The sequence below is a fragment of the Octopus sinensis genome, linkage group LG10, assembly GCF_006345805.1.
Source record: "Octopus sinensis linkage group LG10, ASM634580v1, whole genome shotgun sequence".
Lineage (NCBI taxonomy): Eukaryota > Metazoa > Mollusca > Cephalopoda > Octopoda > Octopodidae > Octopus > Octopus sinensis.
The window spans coordinates 63,754,538-63,776,627 of NC_043006.1; the positions used below are offsets into that span (position 1 = coordinate 63,754,538).

The 22,090-nt window shown below is 39.1% G+C and overlaps 1 long non-coding RNA gene across 1 annotated transcript; it reads left to right on the top strand.

The window, feature by feature from the left end:
- Positions 1-487: 487 nt before the first annotated feature.
- On the top strand, positions 488-20,476 carry LOC118765147. The gene is made up of 3 exons (XR_005001009.1): positions 488-500; positions 1,494-1,498; positions 20,302-20,476. It is a non-coding gene; the product is annotated as an uncharacterized LOC118765147 (long non-coding RNA).
- Positions 20,477-22,090: the final 1,614 nt, after the last annotated feature.

The following is a 22,090-nucleotide window of genomic DNA, read 5'->3' on the forward strand; positions in this document are numbered from 1 at the left end:
ATGGCAAATGATAGACGGAAGATGGAATATACGAGAATTTTTATTATTAACTACAATTGTTTCATGGTTAATAATAAAAATTCTCGTATATTCCATCTTCCGTCTTTCATTAGAGAAAGAGAGAGACAACAGGCTTCTTTCAGTTTCCTTCTACCTGATCCACTCACAAAGTTATATTAGAAGATATCAACCCTTGGTGCCACGCATTCGGACTGGACCTGGCACTATGTGGCTTGGAAGCAAACTTCTTACTACACAGCCACGACCCTGCCTATACATATATATATAGTAGAAAAACAGCCAACAACTGATGAAGGGTCGTTATTTGTGTTATTTTCTTGTTTTCCATTTGTGTCTTTCGTTGTTCAAAAACATAGTTCATATTCCATGTACTCGTACTTCGTATTTTTTGTGTTACACGTTTCATGACGTCCTGTGTACACATATGCATATATATATATATATATATATATATATATATATATAGAAAATAGTAAAAAGTGAAAACAACTACAGAAGGCTTAAAGGTTTAAAAATATATATATTTGCGTCAATATGTCTGAAGAATATTAAAAAAATTTTTCTTATAATGACATAATTTTGAAGAAAGACCGGTTTCGCGTTTAGCTTTTCATGTATGTATGTATGTATGTATATAAGAATTTTTGCGTAATGAGATAAAAAACCAAGGTTGTGTAGATATATATATATAAATATATATATATACGTATAGATGTAAGTATGTACATATACGTATATATATATACATATATATTAATTATATTATATATGTATATATATACACACACACACATGCTTCCACACAGTTTCACTTGCAAGGTATTGGTCGGTTCACGGCTAAGACACTTGTCCAAGGAACTGCGTAGTGGTACTGAACCCGAAACCACATGGTTATAAAGCAAGATTCTTAACCAGACAGCCATATCAGAGTTTTTTTGTTTTTTGTTTTTTGGTCTGCAACTACGATTCTTTTTACTGACATTTTTAATTTTACACGTAACTGTAGTTTTTTTGTTTTTTGGGAGCTTTTTCAATTGTTTTTGAAATTTTACCTTTCTTAAGACACCTGGAAAGACCGCTTTAACATTTTCTTAATTCCAGAGTACTAATGCCGAATTGCTTCCTGTATGGTGTGTATCATTATTGTTATTATCATCATACTCAACAGAAGAAATGAGATCATGTCTCGTTGCAGACAACAGAACAAATTCATTTTTAAAAACTAGTCTCAACAAGTGTGTGTGTGTGTTTGTCTGTATAGTGTTAACAATAGCAATATTGCAACTAGTCATGTTATTGATTAGTAATATCTACGAAATTGATAGCGCTGATGTTGACTTATCAGCTCTTGTAGTATATAGCATTGCTACTTTTGGTGGTAGTGGTAGGGAAACTGTTATTAATTTTGGTGGGGATGGTGGTTGTGGTGGAAGTGGTGATGGTGGTTTTGATAGAAGTGACAGTGATATTAGCAGTGGTGTTGTTGTAATTGTTGTTGTTGCTGTTGTTGTTGTTGTTGGTGGTGGTGGTGGTGGTGTGGTTTCTGGTGGCGGTGGTGATGTTGAAATTGCTGTTGATGTTGGTGGTGGAAATGTTGCCGTTGTTGTTGTTGTTGGAAATAGTAGTGATGGTAATGGCGGTGGGGGAGATGGCGGTCGACGTGGTGGTTGTCATGAAGTTGTTGTTAATGGTGGTGGTGGTGGTGTAGTTAGCGATGATGATGTCTTGTGGTGAAGGTGATGGTAGTGATGGTGGTGATGATGATGTTGGTAAGGGAGGCGGTGATTGTGGTGTTGGATGCTGTCGGTGTTGTTGTTGACGATGGTAATGGCGGTGGTGGTGGTGGCAGCAGTAGAGGAGAAGGTGGTGACGGTGGTGTGTGTGTGTGGAGGATAGTGTTGTTGTTGTTGTTGTTGATCTTGGTGGTGGTGGTGGTGGTGATGGTGGTGGTGGTGGTGGTGGTGGTGGAGCTTATGATATTGGCAATGGCTGTGGCATTGTTCTTGGTAGTGGTGACGGAGTTGATGGTGAAAGTGATGTGAGTGGCGTCGGCCGCATCGGCGGAATCGGCGGCAGCATCGGCATCGGCGGCATCAGCGGCATCGGCGGCATCAGCGGCATCGGCGGCACTGGCGGCGGCGGCGGCGGCGGCGGCACCGGCGGCACCGGCGTCGGTGGGGGAGGTTGTGGGTGGGATGATGCTAAGTGGTAACGACAGTGATGCTATTAATATTATTGATATTGAAGTTAAAACTCTCAGGATTCCTCAATGTTGATGCTGTTGTTGTTGTTGTTCCGCCTCCCCACAAACACAGCCCCACCACCACCGCCAACACCATCACCACGTTATATCCCTCCCCCTCACCTCCTCCTCCCCCTCCACCACCAATACCACCACCACCACGGCTTTCTCTCACGCTCTCAATATATTTGATTTCCTACTTAATGTATTATTTTACCTCTTATCTTTATTTCTAATAGATTATTTCTGAAACACTTGCCATATCGATGAGGCAAAGCTACGGCTTTATCGTTAATTGAGATTATGTGCGAGCGAGTGTGTGTGTGTATGTGTAAGTACATTATATAAATATATATATAATATATATATATATATATATATATATATATATATATATATAATATATAATATATATATATACATATATATACATACATACATACATACATATATATATATATATATATATATATATATATATATATACATATATACATACATATATACATTCATATATATATATATATATACATATACATATACATACACACATGCAGAAACATATGTACTTGTAAATATATATATATATTATATATATAATATATATATATATATATATATATATAATATATATATATAGGAGCATAATGCACACACATACATATATACATGCATACCAATATCTACTCATAAATACAGATAATATATATATATATATATATGAACATATATGCACATATATATATGTAAATATATATATATAATATATATATATATATATATATATATATATATATATATATATATATATATATATATATATATACGTGTATGTGTGGGTGTATGTGTGTGCACATGCACATTTGTATATACATATGTACATAAATACATACATTCATATTACATTGTTAAACACAGAAGAGGCGGCGAGCCGGCAGAATCGTTAGCACGCCGGGCGAAATACTAAGCGGTATTTCGTCTGCCTGGTACGTTCTGATTTCAAATTCCGCCGAGGTCGACTTTGCCTTTCATCCTTTCGGGGTCGATAAATTAAGTACCAGTTGCGTACTGGAGTCGATGTAATCGACTGGCCCTCTCCCCAACAATGACGGGCCTTGTGCCTAGAGCAGAAAAGATTGCTACAAACAGATTGCTCAACACATGTATATGCATGTTTTATATATATTTATATATTATTTGTATACATGTTGTTATATATATAATAAAACTTTATATATAAAGAACGTGAAATACACGAAGTGACGAACACGGAAAACAGACAGTCATTCGAAGCCTTCATTCTTCAGTCAGAAATCGATTCATCATGGCAAATTTCGCTGTTTAATTCTGAGATTTGCTCCAAAACGGCCAGCCCCAAGGAAAAGCTAAGCTATGGGCATTAGATTTCTTTGGTAGAAGGAAAGAATGTGAACGCAACAACAGAGACGAATAGGAAAACAAGAGACGAAGATAAAATTGGAAACAGCAACGGTTAAAAACAAGACTTTGAGACAAAATGATATAGTTGGAATTTTCAATACAACAAATAGATGTATTAGGTTAACGCTCGGGAAGTGAGAAAGTGTTTTACATTTCGAGCCTACGCTCTTCAACAGAAAGGAACACAGAAATAAGCAGAGAGAGAAAATAACACGGGCGTGCATGCACACACAGTGTGGGGAGAGGAACTTTTATTTAAAACATGTTGTCCTTCGTTCAACTGCTTTTTGGCCTAACCTTTGGACTGTTACTTTTGTTGCCATGCCCACTTCTAATTCTACCCGTTTCTGCTTCCGTTCGATCTGATAGATCAGGGTTGAACAGATCTAAACAATGACTCTCTCCCTCTCTCGCTCTCTCTCTCACACACACACACACACACATACTCTCTCTCTCTCTCTCTCATACACATACTCTCTCTGCCACTCTCTCTCTCTCTGTCTTTCTCTCTCTCACTCACTCTCACACTCTCATACACACACTCTCACTCACACACACACACTCTCTCTCTCTCTCAAACTCTCATACACACACTTCTCTCTTTCTCTCTCTCCCTCCCTCCCTCCCTCCCTCTCTCTCCCTCTGTCTTTCTCTCTTACACACACGCACACACACACACACACATACACACACATCGGGGTACCCTCTTGAACAAGAAGCAACCAACCTCTGGCCTGCAAACAAAACCTTGGTCATGCTCAAATTTGAACCACCCATACGAAGGGCAGAAAATACAATTTAAATTTCAACCCAAAAGACAGCAATTTTCGACATAAATTACTTATCACACTGCCATAACATTAAACGAGATTCTGTGAGCCTTTAAGATCTTGTAACGTTAATCAGGAGTTGAACATGTACGAACTGAACGCATAACCGTCACACTTTTATTTATTTCTTTATTGCACACAAGGGGCTAAACAAGTCACGCTTTTATCGCTGACAATTAGCTTTTAACATCTGTTCCCCTACCCACGTCATACACACACACACACACACATACAAGATCCAAGAATACGCACATTTGTTCTATTTTCTTGTGTACTGTGCTATTAGTAAAGAAAGGCCACATTAGAGCTCACTGCCCTCTACAGAGGAAGACGAAAGAAGAAGCGGTACTGGAGACGGAGGAGATAAAGGAAGAAGTACAGAGAGATGGAAGGAAGAAGTAAGATGAATGGCCAGTGACAGAGAATAAGGGGAAAAGGAGAAAGAAGAGCAAGGTCAGTGTGATGTGGGACCCCAGACAAACTCTATCGTACCCAACACCACTCAGACCCACCCTCCCCATACAGACACCAAACCCACCCACCCCCTCTCCCCACAGGAAAAATAAAGAAAGAAGAGACACCACAAAATTTGCAAGACCCCTCACCCGGTGAAAAAGGTTATGTGTACATGGAGGAGAGAGTGTTGTCACTCAGTGATGGGGGAAACGGTAAACGAAAGATTAGATCAAAGACTAAAGAGGACTCAGGTCTCAGAGATGGCGAGTGGTGTTACTCAGTGTGGCGTGAGTAACACACTTTTCATATTCTCAAGTTATCATTCATGTAGCATTATTTTTATATTTTGATTTTATTGTTTTTCATGTTCATTTTCATGTGTCATTCATAGCATCATATTTTTATTTTATTATATGTCCCCACATGTGTTGTAGTGTCTCCCTCTATGTAATGCCTTTATGCCAATCCCACAGCGTCGCACCTTGGGCAAGTGACTTGACCCCGGCCTGACCAATGCTTTGTGAGCGGATTTGGTAGGCGGAAACGTGTGGAAGCTCGTCGTGTGTGTATGTGCTCATATCACCACCACTTAACAACTGGTGTTAGCTTGTTTACGCCCCCGTAACATAACAGTTCGGCAAAAGAACCCGAGAGAATAAGCACCAGACGGGGGATTGATTTATCCGACAAAAATCTCTCAAGGCAGTGCCCCAGCATGGCCGCTGTTCAATGACTAAAGATAGACCTGAGATTAACCAACAACAGTAAAAGAAAAACAAAACACATTAGCCACCACAATACCAGACTGTTTTTCCCCTCTCCTCTTTGTGTCAGAGGGGTGGGCGCCACCGACGACAATTGGGGATTTCGAAATATTTAGGTATCCGTTTTTGTTTTTCTTTTCTTTCTCCATGTGTGTGTGTGGTGTGTGTGTGGTGTGTGTGTGGTGTGTGTGTGAATAAACCTTTCTTCTGGTGAAATTTCATCTCCGCAGTTTTAGCTTTTTAACAATACGAAACAAGAAAAATTTTCGAATTCTGAGCATTTCTGAAGACACACACACACACACACACATTCCCCCACAAACCAAATTCAGTGTAATTTTTCTCAATTACTCGCTAATTTTATTTTCATTGTTTACGTGTATTTCTATACATAGATACAAATACATACATATTGTGCACGTGGGTAACTCTGTATACATACACATATAACACACACATTTATATGTATATATATATATATATATATATATACCACACACATTTATATGTATATATATATATATATATACACACACACATTTATATGTATATATATATATATATATATATAATATATATATATATATATACACACATTTATATGTATATATATATATATATATACACATATACACACATTTATATGTATATATATATATATATATACACACATTTATATGTATATATATATATATATATTATATATATATATATACACACACACAGCTGGTCTTTTACAGTGTTTTTCCTATCTTAGCTAACTCATAAAATGTTTCGGGTTACCCAAAAACTGACAGCCAACTATTGTCATATTCAGGGTAGATGGGGTAGAGATCACCCACCTCCTCTTCCTCTCAACGCAATCGACATCTTGCCGGAGGGAGAAGGCGGGAGTGGAAGACTCTCTCGTCACCTCGCAGTAAACAAGAAATAAAATACTTTCCAAAAAGAAAAACAAAATCAAACATAACTGATGATATTTCTATTTAATGAAGTTCACAGAATTTGATACAATAACAGGCAATTAAAATTTACGTTGCCCTTCCTGATGGAGTCAGGGGAGCGCCGTCGTAACAATGTAGCGAGTCTTGCTTGCTTCTAAAGTCGATTTGGAAGAATTTGAACTCAGAATGTAAAAGAGGCCAGAAGATTCTGTTAGCTCCGCCACCCTTCTCTTCTGAATAAATCATTTGTTTTTAAATCTATTTTCCTTTGACTAATTTTTTGTTTATAAAATTATTTTCTACTCTAGGCACAAGGCAAGAAATTTTTTTGGTGGGGGGGGGGCAGTCGATTAGATCGACTCCAGTACGCAACTGGTACTTAATTTATCCGAAAGGATGAAATGCAAAGTCGACCTCGTCGGAATTTGAATTCAGAACGTAAAAAAGCCCGGAAGAAATTCTGCTAAGCATGTTGTCCGGCGTGCTAACAATTCTGTTTGCTCACCACCCCTCTCTTCTGAATAAACCTTTTTTTTTTTTTATCTATCTTCCTTTGTCTAATTTTTTGCTCATAAAATTATTACCCAAGGCGGCGAGCTGGCAGAAACGTTAGCACAACGGGCCAAATGCCTAGCGGTATTTCGTCTGCCGCTACGTTCTGAGTTCAAATTCCGCCGAGGTCGACTTTGCCTTTCATCCCTTCGGGGTCGATAAATTAAGTACCAGTTACGCACTGGGGTCGATGTAATCGACTTAATACCTATGTCTGTCCTTGTTTGTCCCCACTGTGTTTAGCCTTCTGTGGGTAAGAAAGAAATTAAAATTATTACCCAAGGTTGTTGTGTTCAAAAATCTATGAAAATGGACTCAGTTTAATACACTATGGTGGCATTAGAGTCGGAGCTGCCCGCTTACTTGTGAATGAAAAGATCGACCATATCTGGAGCATTGAATCCTGGGTAATGTGTTGCCCCGCCTTCTTTTATCAAAGATCCCTGTTATTTCTGCTTTTCGTTTTATCTTAAAATACAGAGACCAGAACCCATGAATTTTTACAGAAGAGAAAGAAGACAACTTCAGATTAAGGGCCTATTCGCAATGTTGGTAACAGGAGTGATCCCACTAAAAGGTCTGCAGGGGTCAAGTGATGGGATTAAACTAAACGACTTCTTACTTTTGGGCTTTATAAATATGTTTTAAGACATTTCCAGCCTTATCTCTAAAATAATTTGCAGGATGGCTAACGAGGGAGCCTCGATATGGTCGCTCGCTTCGTGAAAATATCAACCAAAGCATTCACATTACACTACCATCTTAAATGGAAAGTTGGATGATTTTGTCCTCGATATACTGTCTGAATGGTCATGACTGGGCAGCTTTTGACCACAGGCCAGCTTAAGAGTGACCAACAGGCTGGGTTGGTCAAAACTGTACAACAATTACAGCAACCGAAGGTTCAGAATTTTAATTTTAGTTGAATAACGCCGTGCCCTAAAAGAAATTGTATTCTCACGGTCGGAGTGGATGAAAGAAGACGAACTGAATAAACCAAATAATTGTTTCAAACGGTATAACTTGATTGATCCTTAAAAGGAAACGCAAAATAAAAAGAAAAAAAAAGAAAACGAGGTTTCGTTAATGACAATAAACAAGTAGCAACAATTTGTATTGTATATTGTTATAAACGTTTATCATGAGAAACCTCTTACTGCTCCAGAATCCAACAGAACTACTTTATTTTCCGCATATGAATAGTTTACTTTACCGTATTCATTTCTTTGTGTACCACTGGCAATAATATCGATCAGTACAGTCCATTATAGATTACTTATTTTATTGACCTCGAAAAGATAAAAGGCAGAGTCAGCCTCGACAGAATTTGAGCGGATGAAATGTCGCTAAGCATTTTGCCTGGCGTTCTTAACGATTCTGTCAGTTCGCCACCGTCACACCACGCTACAGTATTATACATTATAAACATCAATTTTAGACAAAATAGCAACAAGCTCGTTAAGGAGACTTGAACTCGTGTCTATCGCTTGCCGCTTGAATTCAACAGTCGGTTGTTGAGCCTTCGCGATTTCCTCACCCCCGTTGGATTAGGTCTATCTTAAAATATAAATCTTGTTTAGAATTCATGTCTTTTATGTAACGGTGGGAAAATGAGAGGCAAGTATACAGCTACGCATTGGTTTGATCTTCGATCAACTCAAATGCTGTATTTCTTAAACTAATTATGATGTCATCGGATGTCTTATACCTGACCTTTTGTTTAGAAAATATTGTTTTCAAATTTTTGCACAAGGCCAGCAAGTTGATTACAAGGATTCCAGTGCTTGACTGATACTGGTTTTATCGACCCAGAAGGATGAAAGGCAAAGTCTACCACGGGAGGAATTTGAACTCAGTTTAGAAAATATTGAAAAATTTTAATTTGAATTCACCTGCTTGCAATCAGAAGTAACAAATGTAAAGGTTGATAATACACTTTCAATTCTCAGTCATCGCTCCGACGAACTTTGTCAGTTTTTTTTTAAACATGTCGCCTGCTTCTCTTCCCAAGTGCATAATTTCTCTGTTGATCTTCTTGGTAGTCCTTTCCTTAAACTGCTACTCTCTAGATCCCATTACCATTGTCTTCTTTCCTCTCGTCTACGATGTTCAATCCTTTAAATTTTCTTTCAATCGACACCTTTTGAACTCGTAGCCCGCCCCCCTTCTTTTCCTTCGTCATCCCTTACGCCACAGCGGCATCAAGCTTTGTTTGAGAGAAAAATCATTAAAACAAAAAAAAAAAAAAAAAAAAAAAAAAATTAACGTTTTTAATATAATCTTACAATCGTGTCTTTCCGAATGACTTGATCAGTTGAATCCTCTCACTTATAAGGTCTTCATATTCTGACATTTTAAAAAGTTCCAAGACTTAATTTTTAAAAAAATACACAGAATTTAATTGACATGATTTGCCGAGAATGTGACAAGCGATTTCAAAGATACATTCCGTTGATTAACAAAACAGGATTCCACTGAATTCCAGATTACATACAGAATTTTCTCTTTTTTTTTTTTTTGCGGGATCAAGGTCTCATAAGGGTGGCTATCCCCTTTCCATGGCATATAAGTGACCGAGATCATAATATTCCTTCTGAACGAACGCTGGTTCATTGCAAGAATAAAAACCAGTAACTTTTGAAGGGAGAAGGCACGTAGATTATTATATCGATCACTGTATTTCTTGACTGATACTTTATTGTATCGATCCTGAATTGATGAATGGCATAACTGACTTCGGCGGGATTTGAACTCGTAACGTAAAGAGCCAGAAGAAATCTCACTAAATATTTTGTCCGACGTGCTAACGAGCCAGTCAGCTTGCCACTTCACATATTGTACACTGGATGGTGAATATAATGCTTGAACACTCGCATCGATCTTGAGATCCCATAAAAGGCGAAAATCATGTGAAATCAAAACATTAAAATATTGTTTAAAGCCATAGCAAAGGATTTCTAACTCGGCTCCAAAATTAAATTTTTATGGGAAAATATTTTGAAATTATATTTATACCATTTGATAAAAGGTTCGAATTTTATATCTTGCTGAAAAAAAAAAAAAAAAAAAAAAAAAAAGGTAGCTCCATGTTTATAGTCAAAATTCGATTTTAGTTTCAAAAAAGTTCGGAATATATTTTCCTAATATGCTTGAAACTTAATTTTCAAGACATTTTAGAAAATACAAAAAAAAAAAAAAAAAAAAAAAGATAACCACCAGTATTTAACTTTTTTTCATGAGATGTTGCTGTGGAAAATTAATTATTATTCAATGTACGGTGGGGATAAGAGAATTATAAACCAAAGTCTTTAATACATTCAACATAAGTTGCTCTCTTAGTTCCCCTTGTTCAGAGTTAATTCTTCCTAATTTTGTTGCTCCGTATGCATGTGTATTGCTTGCTCAGTTCCACTTTACAACTGTTTATTTGTTGAGTGTTAATTTTTGTTAAACATTTTGTTGCACGGTTTTTGTCTGTGTGTGTTGAGACAGACAAGGAAGAAGTGGACGGCCCCTCCCTACCGGGAGAGATGGCCAGACGAAGTATGTTCGAAAGTGTGTCGGATTTATCGACTTCTGAAGAAGAACTTGAAAAGGCGATAAAGAAAATGGACAAGCAATTAGGCAACACATACGCAGGAGTGACAAGAACGGAGGAAAGAGAAATAGACTTGGCCAAGTTTCCAAGCTACCAGGCATTTATTAAAAAGGTCGGCGGTGAAGTGGAGTTGTCACTGCCACCAAAACGAAGAGAGTTGCATGAACGAAGGACCATCAAGTACCGAGTTTATGCCAATGGAAAATAGAAGTCGTCGGTATGGAAACAAAAGAAGAAGCATTAAAAAGAACGGAAGAAGACATAATATTCTTGGCAAGAGGCATAAATTTCGGTACAGTGGTGGTCCAATTCAAGAATGAAAGTGTGGCGAGGAAAATGGCAGCGAGAACGGTGAAGACAGAAAAGGTGTTCCTTCTGCCCTCATATCTGGGTAGAAAAACTACTCGGATCAGTGTGGAGGGGATAGTGGCAGCCGTAATCAGTGGATGTAAGGAAGAAGTTGACATCCTCCATGCTACAGTGAAGGATGAAGGGGTGCAGTTTTGGAATTGAACGGGCAAGCGGAGGCTGAAATATTGGAACAATTGGCTGAGAATATCAGAATGGGAAGTGTTATTATGAGAGTGTGGTTGGAGGGAAGAGCTCCACGCTGCTACAAGTGTGGCCTGAAAGGTCACTTAAGAGCTAACTGCCCTCCCCCATCAAAGGAAATTGATGCGGAACCTCAAAGAGAGGTAGTGGCCAAAGAGCAGATATCAACGGAGAAAGACACAACGGAAGAGGAGGAGGTACAAAAGGAATGGGAAGAAGGCAGAAGGAGGAAGAGAAGAAGGAAAATAAATAGTGCTGAACCCCAATCCACCCCAACACCAGCCGCACCCTCTGAGACCCACCCTTCCCCTGCAGACAGTGAACCCACCCGCTCCCCACCAACAAGAAAACAAAAAAAAGAAGCAAACAGACAAGATACCGCAAAAAAACCTAGGCCCAATTTTCTAGGTATTTCGAGGAAAAAAGACGTAAAAGAAATATTGAAAGACTATCACTGGTGTGACAAGGACAGTGATAGGTACGCTGTAATCTCGGAAGAACGTATAGAAGAATTCGTGGAAAAATGCAAAAAGAAAAACTATAAAGTGTTTAGATTTGAAATAGATGAGATAATAACGGAAATGGAAAAGAGATTTGAGATGAAAATAGAGCACAATATGTATTACATTCAGGATAAAGTACGAAGGACACGTAAGTGATGCTAGCGGATGGGGCCGTTAGCATCACTTTCATTTTTCATTTTCGTATTTCAATTTCCATATTTATGTAATTGTGAGGTTTTATGTCCCCAATGTTTGTATTGTCCCCTCTGTGTAGCCCTTTATGGGTAATAAAGAAAAGACATAAGCTGCTCTGAGCTGCGTTAAAAAGAATGTGGCTACTACAACAGTGATGGTCGAAGCATTCTGATGATCAGTTGAAAAGCATTGCTTTCAATCCCAGCTACAAGTCCATTGCACTGTCGAAGCGTATCATGGACAATTGCTGGAAGAGGAGTTTCACTGGGTTTTATCCGTGATTCCTCGCAGCAAATACCAAAACAATTTTTTGGTGAAAATGAAATGAATGAAGAAGAGTTATATATTTCAGCACCATGGTTGGAGAAGAGGAGCCTGCCACAGAAAGAGTATGTGAAACGTTGGAAGGATGTGATGAGAAAGGTGGGTGTTAGTAACCCAGCTTAATCATCAAAGAAAGGAAAAATTAGTTGCTGGGCCTTATAGGCTGCCGGGTTCAAAATTCGGAACCTGCACTTCTCCCCCTTTTCATTTTAACATATGTTATGTTTTCTAATGTTACTAAAAAAAAAAAAAAAACGCACTAAAGTTCTCGTTATAAAGGCAAAAGTAAGCCAAGTTTTCGTTTATGTCATATTATAACTAAATTTTTAAGTTTCATTCGAACTCTCATAACATTCTTTGTAATTGTTTGTCTTGTTATGTCCAAATTTATGTAAAATCGTATGATTATAATAAAGATTTTATCTTTCAGCACCATGACGTCACCTACCGCAGTCACATCCGTCTCCTCGAGCGCTTCCACCAGCGATGTCTCCGCACCATCCTCAACATTCACTGGAGTGACTTCGTCACAAACATTGATGTTTTGGAGCAGGACGAGATCCCCAGCATTGAAGCCATGCTACTGAAGTACACCACCTCCGATAGGTAGGGTATGTCTCCAGAATGGAGAACCATCGCCTTCCTAACATTGCCCTGTTTGGCGAACTCTCCACCGCCCACCGTGAGAGAGGAACCCCGAGGAAACGCTACAAAAACTGCCTCAGAAAGTCTCTCACCGCATGTCATGTTGACCACCAATGCTGGACAGACCTGGCTGCGGACCGTGATGCCTGGCGCCACACGATCTTCAACGCGATCAATGGGTGAAGAACACAGAAGAGAGGCGCATAAAGACAATAGACACAGGGGGAAGGCCCGAGCCGCTTCTGACACCACACCGGATGTTACCTTCATCTGTGGACACTGCTCACGAACCTGCCTTTCCCGCATCAGACTTGTCAGTCATGAGCGTGCATGCAGACGACGTGGACAACCTTCCTAATATTCGTTCGCAAAGCCAAACCATGGAATGACGTCATCGTCGTCGTTGCACGGAGAGTAGGGAGTGAGTGCTTTGAGGTTTTTTTTATCACGAAGTAAAAAAAACTTCAGGATACGGTCGTAGCTAGCAAGGTCACACTATTTGAGGTATCTGACCGGCTGGAGGAAGAGGAGCTAGCTCAATGGATCTGCGAGTGGACGCAACCAATGAAGGTAAGAAAGAGGGTGAACAAAGTTCAAGGTAGGCCACACAAGCAAAAAAAAATGAATACAGCGTACAGACATGTTTTACGCACTTAAAGAATCTGCTGGGGCAACCCACCAGTCAGACAACAAAAAGACATCAGCGCCACCATTGGACGACCACACAATTACTATAACTGAGCTGAAGTGAAGCAGGAGTTCGCAGATCCAAGGAATGAGCGCTGAATCTGACGAGATGTCATCTGCAGATCTCGAGAACTGCAGCCTGGAGGACATCTTGCGAACCATCTGCGACACACCACAGAGGAAGAGAGCTAAGCAGGGAGCCGTGCTTTCTTTCGAGTAACTTGTGGTAGCAGTGAGACTTGGGGATCAAAGCTTTAAAATCGGATGATGTTCAATCGGATAAAGTTTGCCATTAACATCAAGCAACCAGAATTATTTCGCATCAGTCACTACAAATAGACAAAAATTCAATTTCTTTCATGACAGTTGATTGCAATGTACACATAACTGTGGGGGAGGAATGTGTTGGCACAAGTTCAGATGTAGACCGATGTAATTTTTCTATGAGACATTTCATACATAGGTTTATTATAATTCTACAAAGAAATAGTGAGTCTAACCCACGTGCCTGTGGAAATTAAGAAAAGGTTTTCATCGCATGCAAGCACGAAAATAATGGTGTGGATGGCTACCCAGTAAGAGATGATGTCGAACTGTAAATTATGAAAATATATTCCCAACGGAAGTATCAAATTTTAAATTACCAATAATACAGATTTGTGTAGCTTGGTTCTCTTCTAACAGAGCAATGGTCTTCGTACAATATGGAAAAATACCTTCCAAATATTCAATAATTAGAAATACAGTTGTTAACCAATGGGACAACTTTACTGATGTCAATTTTCCTGTTGCCTGTACACGCAACAGGGAGATATTCGAGAACAGTTCTCGACCGGGGTCTATGATATCTCTGCTGAGTCCGCGCAAGCAAAATAGTAAATTGGGGGTCCACTAGAATTTTAAGGGTCCATGAAAAAAATTTTGCTTTGGATGTATTTATTGCAAGAAGGGGGCTTCTGTTTTACACAGTTCAATAGGTTTTCAGTCAGTGAAATATATTCTCAAAAGGAAATCTTATTGCAGACCCACGCAAGTGAATGAGTGAAAAACTAAATAGGAATTTTGAAAGTATCTATAAAACAAGGTTTTAAGTGTCGAATAGCTGTGGGGTCCACCAGAATAAAATAGAAATCAAAGGGGCCCATTATTAAAAAATGATTGATAACAACTGGTCTAGAAAGAGTGATTCTACAAAGTCGGAAACCCTAAAATGACGCTGGTCAGAAAATTATTTTCGGAGCAGTTTGTATTTATGGAGGTTGACCAACGAAGAGCGTTGAAGTTAATACCGGAACGAGACCGGGCTTTCTGTCATCCTTTTCCAGTTTGTCATTGAATGGATCACGAAGAAAACCTCACACAGTAAATAGACCAATCACAACTAGAGGAACAAGATTTTACCTTTCTTTTGGCATTGTTGTTTCACATTCAGTAGCAAATGCAGAAAATGGAGACGATTCTGGCCTACAACTTCGAAAGTTACAAAAAAAAAAAAAAATTGAATAATAATACTTCAGTTTTACACTGTCATCGCAGAACCAATTAGCCTTTACATTCCTAGGCAGCAGTATCGACAAAAAGATAGCCTCGTTGGATATGTAATGGTAAGAATTGGCAAGGATATCAGCTTTTCCAGATATCTAACCTTCGCCAGAAAGATCAGACTACTCCAACATTAAAATCTTGCTTTTGGACTCGATTCTCTAGCAAGGCTATGGAGACTCTGATGATCTGAGCTTCCCTAATTACACTGCAATTTGTTGTAAGACGAGATCAGACATTCATGCCCTTATATCAAGAAAAGAAATCTCGCGCAACAAAATCGGAGTACGCTTGAATTCCAAGATGGATTAATGCCCTACAACTGAGCTGACCACGAATCGTTTTAGACTGTAGCGGATACCACAATCACTTAAGCCTAATGGGATTCATAACGGGCTAAGAAACGGACAACATTGTATGTAGAGGGCTCGCCTAGAAGCACTCAATGACAAAAAGTTCCAGACAAATACAGAAATAGAATCCTTTACAGGCGTGATCCTAAGGCCGTTGAACAGTCTTTTGGACGTTAAAAGTGACCAATGAGCAGTTTGACGGGCATTATCTGAACACCCGGTGATGCCACCAATCAAGTCATCATCTCGGAAGCGGTTCACGAAAAGGAAAACAAAGTTCTTCCAAAACTAGTCAAGGCCTTGGGGGGAAAATGCTGCCCTAACAGTTGAAGTGAAGACACCGATGACAAAAAAAGAAGTGAGGCGTAACCGTCATTGTGTCCAGTCAAAAGATGTTTCAACCGATAAATGGTCTACTTTAAGTTCAAATCCCACAGCAGGGATTGTTAATCCTGCCGATGCAAATTATGAAGAGTTGCTTCAACTGACTAAACACTCGACGTTATTTAGTTTTATCTCCAGTCATGTTTAATCAAATAAGGTTGATCTTGCCAGTCAGTCACATTCGCCATAAAAGTTCAGTAAAGAAACCTTCAAAACAATAGAAAAACTCGACGGTATTCTAATGGAGGTTCATCATCAACAAAAAGTTATGAGAGATTAAAGTATTTGTATATAGCGAAATGTATATTCTCATTCTTATTGTAAACACTAGCAGTATCGCCCGGCGTTGCTCAGGTTTGTAAGGGAAATAACTATAAAGCATTTTTAGAGAGTTATAGCCAAAAAATGGAAAAAAAATGATGGTAAATTTTTTTTTTGAGAGTAATAAAAGGTTGAGTTGCGTCCCCTAGACAGTCTGTGGTTTGTTTTTTTTTTATTCTCGACCCCATGTCGAATTTATCGATTTTTTCAGACTGGGGGAACTTTTCAAAATTTTCGCTGCGTTAGTTTTGAATTATGACATTGGGCTATGTGTGTGTCAAGTTTCATCAAATCGGTTGAAAGCCGTGGTCAGGGTGAGGGTACGAGAAAACAGACACACAGAAACACGCACAGACAAACTGCCGTTTATATAGAGAGAGATAACGGTGAGTTAAGTAATACATCATTACATATAATCTTAAATTAGAAACAAACAAAAAATGTACAGCAGAGGCGTTGCCATCTGAATAAATACATTATCACGAAAGTAGTCGTGATTGTTGAAGAAAATTTACTAAAAACTGGAAAAAAAACTATTTTAAAATGTGTATTCGAGAATAAGGAAAAGAGAAAAACAACAACAGTTGGTCTCCAATTCTGGAATATAGCAGCGACACATTTTGTAAACGATTTTTTCAAATAGATTACCAGCTTCGTTTGAATGTTTGGAGTAGTTTAGGTCGGGAGGGATTTGAAAACTAATATTGACTCACCACCGTTTTTGAGATTTTTTTTTTGTAACTACGCCCTTTAAAATATTAAAGAGAGTATCTTTCTTTTTCCAGTTTAATTTACTACAGTTTTTAGAATAAGTCTGACCAAATTGCTCGACTGAAGCACCACTTGAAATTACGATATACCAGCCATTAAAAAGAATTGCATCGCATCCATGGCACTCAACGAATGTTAGTTCTTTCAGTGTTGACACAGGAACCTGAAGTCAACTTTAATTCCATCCATATTATATTTCTTTCTGATAGAGAGGGAAGCTACAAGATGGCGGCGATACGTTAAACAAATTAATACTTGGCAGACATTTTCTTCTCACCTCGTTACTTTTTACATTTTTTTTTCTGTCCGTTTTAATAATAATACAATTATAACAATGAAGGAGGTTGGCACTTCAGAATTGAAAGCTGAAGAATCCACCCATCAAGCTCTTTCACAAATATATAATAATTTCTGTAATACGTCAAGAATATCGTCATCTCTGCTACTCATGATGGTCTTCCAAGAATGAGCTTCTTCTAGAAGATGCTGGACTGATAACTGGGAAATCTAATAGTCCGATTTTCTCTTCGGTTGGTCGATTCGTGGATCTCTTCCCTTTGAACCAAAGACACAACGACAATATCACCATTGCACCGAAGAGAACACAAATGCTGACCAAATACAGAATATCCTTTTCGTGCACGTATATATTGGTCAGTTCGTGAAAACGTGGTACGAATACTTTCTTGTGATTTTGACCAGTTGACTGTATGTGGTCAACGATGTTAGCTGCCATCACTGGGTTCGTCACAAGAGCGGTTGTGTTGTTCATGCTGTTGTTCTGCTCCTCTTTAACGCCGAACATAAAACCTTCATCCATTCCAGATTTATTCGTAAATTACTCACCGTTACTTCCGGTAAATAAATAGTAGCAGAGGTGGGTGTTGCAGAAGTGGTAGGAGTAGCCGTAGTGTTGTAGTTGTTGATGATGGTGGTGGTGGTGGCAGCAGCAGCAGCAGCAGTAGTAGTAGTAGTAGTAGTAGTAGCAGCAGTAGTAGTAGTAGTTGCTGATGATGATGATGGTTGTTGTTTTTTTATTCCCCACCCTCTCCGCAATAAAATTGTTTTCTGCCTCACGGTAAAATTCATTATCAAATTAAATAAAAACCAAAAATAAAGGAAATGAGTTCGATCCCGCCTGTTGTTACGTCAACATTTTGTTTTACATAACCTTTCGACATTTGTGTGACTAAAGAGGGAGCGATCTGCCCCGGGCGACGCTTTTATAGAAACGGCATTTCAGGGCTTGCTGTATAAATCTGTATAGGGATTAAGGGCTTTGGGTGAGAAACGCAACAACCTCAGGGGCTGCCCTGAGCGGCATACATCCTAGTTACGCCATCACCTTCCGTACTATGTGTATTGCAGATGATAAAGAGCCAAACTTTGAGATATTGATTTCAAATTTTGGCAGAAGGCCAGCAGTTTCGCGGGAGGGGACAAGTAATTGACATCAACCCCACTGCTGTACTGGTACTTATCTCAATGACCCCGAAATGATGAAGGGCAAAGTCGACCTCGGTAGAATTTGAACACTGAACGTAAAGACGGACAAAATTCCTATTTCTTTACTACCCACAAGGGGCTAAACACAGAGAAGACAAACAAGGACAGATAAACAGATTAAGTCGACCCAGTGCATAACTGGTACTTAATTTATCAACCTCGAAAGGATGAAAGGCAAAGTCGACCTCGGCGGAATTTGAACTCAGAACGTAACGGCAGACGAAATTCCGCTAAGCATTTTTGCCCGACGTGCAAACGTTTCTGCCAGCTCGCCACCTGGGGAATTTTTTTTTTTTTTTTACGAAATCACCCGTTGTCCTTCGATGATTTCGATCTGTCTGTCGGTCGACGGAGAAACTAAAAAAGTGTATCGAAAAAAAACCACTTGACCGCACCGCACCTATCCACACCAATACTCTTTAGAAGATAAAAGAGAAACTGGATGTTGTTACTTTTATGCCTTTCCCTGGCTGAGACTGAAACCATTATGGTCTTCAGATTATTCAGTCAGAACGGACGACGAAAGCGGACGAAATAAACCAAATAACTGTTGATGTAGATTAAATTCTTTATTCGGCACAAAGGCCTAAAACACAGAGGGAACGGTACAAGGACAGACAGAGAGGGTACACGTAGGGTCATGAAATATAAAAACGATGAATGAAATGAATATATGTACAAAATGAGGATGAACGCCATTGCCTGAGCCCCATCCTCAAGCAATTACGTTTTTACTGTTCGTTGTCTATTAAATCATTACATCAATTTTACTTACCCTACTAAATAAAGGTTCCAATTCTTTATATTCTACCACCGGGGGTACGGTTTCAAACTTCGCCTCTCTCCCCAGTGGGCCTATATCAGATTTGTAACATTTTGTTAATGTTTCGTATTTTAGTTTATCAATCAAAATGCACTTTATTTCAGCTGAGTAGATTTTAGAAAGTTTCACTCTGGTGATATTTCAAAACATTTTGATTGTTTTCTCTATAGATTTACTGCTTCTGTTAACTCATTATGCCGTTTGAATTGTCGGGGTTTCACCGTGTTGTGTGTCTGCTTTTAACGTAGAATGATCCTCAGAAAGAAACGCAAAGTAAAAGACACTTGTTTACTGTAAACAAGTAACAAGTAACAACAATTTAAGTTTGTGTTGCATATTGTTGTACGTGCTTTTCTCTTCAGAAACATAAAATTAACTAAACATAACTCATGCAGACATCAAAAATGAACGTGTCACAGACTAAAACATCTTTTTCTAGTTACTTTAGCTATCTACGTATTGGTCCTTTACTTGTTTCAGTCATTTGACTGCGGCCATGCTGGAGTACCGCCTTTAGTCGAACAAATCGCTGTATATTTTCCTTTCCTTTCTGCTTTCGCGATAATAAGCTGTAGCGAGCCATTATCAGGTTGTAAGACTGGTGAGATGTTAGAGGAGGTGAGTGTTTTTAAGAATCTGGGATCACATGTGACGGCGGATGAGAGGCGGGGTTGGCCGAGGAAGTAGGGATATAGAGTGAGGGAAGGGAATAAGATAATTGGAGTTGTGAAAGTTAGGCTGAGAGATAAAAGATTGAGTATGAAAGCGAAAAGAGGTGTGTATGAGGGCTTGGTTGTGCCGACAATGTTATATGGTACAGAGACGTGGGGTCTGAGAGAGGCAGAAAGGAGGCGACTAGATGTGTTTGAGATGAGATGTTTGAGGGCTGTGGTTGGTGTGACACGGAAGGACAGGATGAAGAATAAAGAGGTGCGAAGGCGAGCAAGAATGAGAGAAAAACTAACCAAAATGGGTAGACGAATGTTGAGGTGGTTTGGCCACACGGAGAGAATGGATGAGGAGCGGATGGTGAGGAGGGTGATGAGGACAAAAGTGGTAGGCAGCAGAACCAGAGACAGACCTCAGTTTGTGTGGATGGATGGAGTGAGGAAAGCTTTGGTGGTTAGAAGTGTTGGAGTGAGAGAAGCAAGAGTTTATAAATGAGAGCTTGGAGAGTGTGTGGATGGATAGGTGAATTTGATGTTGCTCAAAGGGATACGGAACCAGCATGATGCGGTGGCGGGGGGTGGGGTAGTAAACAAGCATGTCAGGCCTCGCTGCTGATATTGGGGTTTGCGTTCTATGCCTTGACCCAAGCATAAGACGGGACTCGCCTCTTTGAGCTGGGAAATGAATGGAATGCCTGGTATGTCTTGTTGTGACTACCCCGCTCCTAAAAGATTTGGGAATAGGCCTGGGTATATAAGAATAAGTCTGAACTAAAGCAAACTCCAGTACAGTCGTGGGCAACCTGCCGGACTTTCTGAATGTTACACCCAACGAAAAATTACTCTAAATTTTTAAGCAGTGGGGTCTACTTGATGATGACCCATGTCTCATGCTGGCAGCTTCTCGGAAAAGGTTGCCCATGTCTGTTCTACTACATTCAACGTTTCTTGGACTATCTCGCAATTTTAAATTCATCAGACGTGATTAATTAGGTTTTAATTTGTCCCATTAACGCAGTTGTTCGTTCTACTATTCCATGTATGTAGTTCACCTGAGCCAAGCCTTTACGGTATCAAGAATATCAGCTTTGTCAATGAAGTAATTTCGTCTTGAAGAGTTTCGAGATGTCGTGTGACATACAAAGTTGCAGATGTTGGTGGTGGTGACGGCGGATTCTTAAAAAGTTTTTTCGCATGTTGAAGAGGGCGTACTCTAAATTAGTCGACTAAATTAACTTGAAATAAAATTAACAGCAATTATGATGTTGTATGACGTTTTGTCCAATAAGAACAGCTGCGGTGATGTTGCTTGACATCGCATCCAGTATAGGAGATCACTCAACTGTTTAAACTCAGCAGTATACTTATGGCCCGATTTCTGTATGGGCCATGGCCTAGGAGAGCGCAAGCTTGGGGCTACCCTTTAACGCAGAGAAACCTAAAGATTGGAGTTTAAAATCTTTTTAAATATTTACAATTTGTTTGTTTTTTAATCCAATGAAGTTCTTTTAAAATTACTGAATTCTCTTTTGATTTGACCCTTTTAGATTTTAAAATCCATTAAATTTAACCGATACTCCTGGATCTACCGAAGCTCTTTTATTTTTGAGGGCCACTTCAACCAGTTTTGAATTAGCAAAATCATAGGGTCCCAACCAGGTGTAAATCCGGCCCAGAGTACACCTTGATAGGCGCGGTGATATATAGCATTATCTCGCTAGATGCTTGATAGGTAAAGCATAAACTTAGAGGTGAATACATTCTGCACGAAGACAGCATAATTGCCGACATCCTGTATGACAGATTAGAATTCTTGAATCTAGAGATTATCTCCCTTCCATTTAAGGAGCAGTTTTCATCGCCGTTTGGAAAATTGCGGTGCATCCTCTAGAGGCGGAGATTATGTTAATAAATCAACAATTTATGTAGCATAGTATTTGATATACCCGTATATGTCTGTGAGCACGAG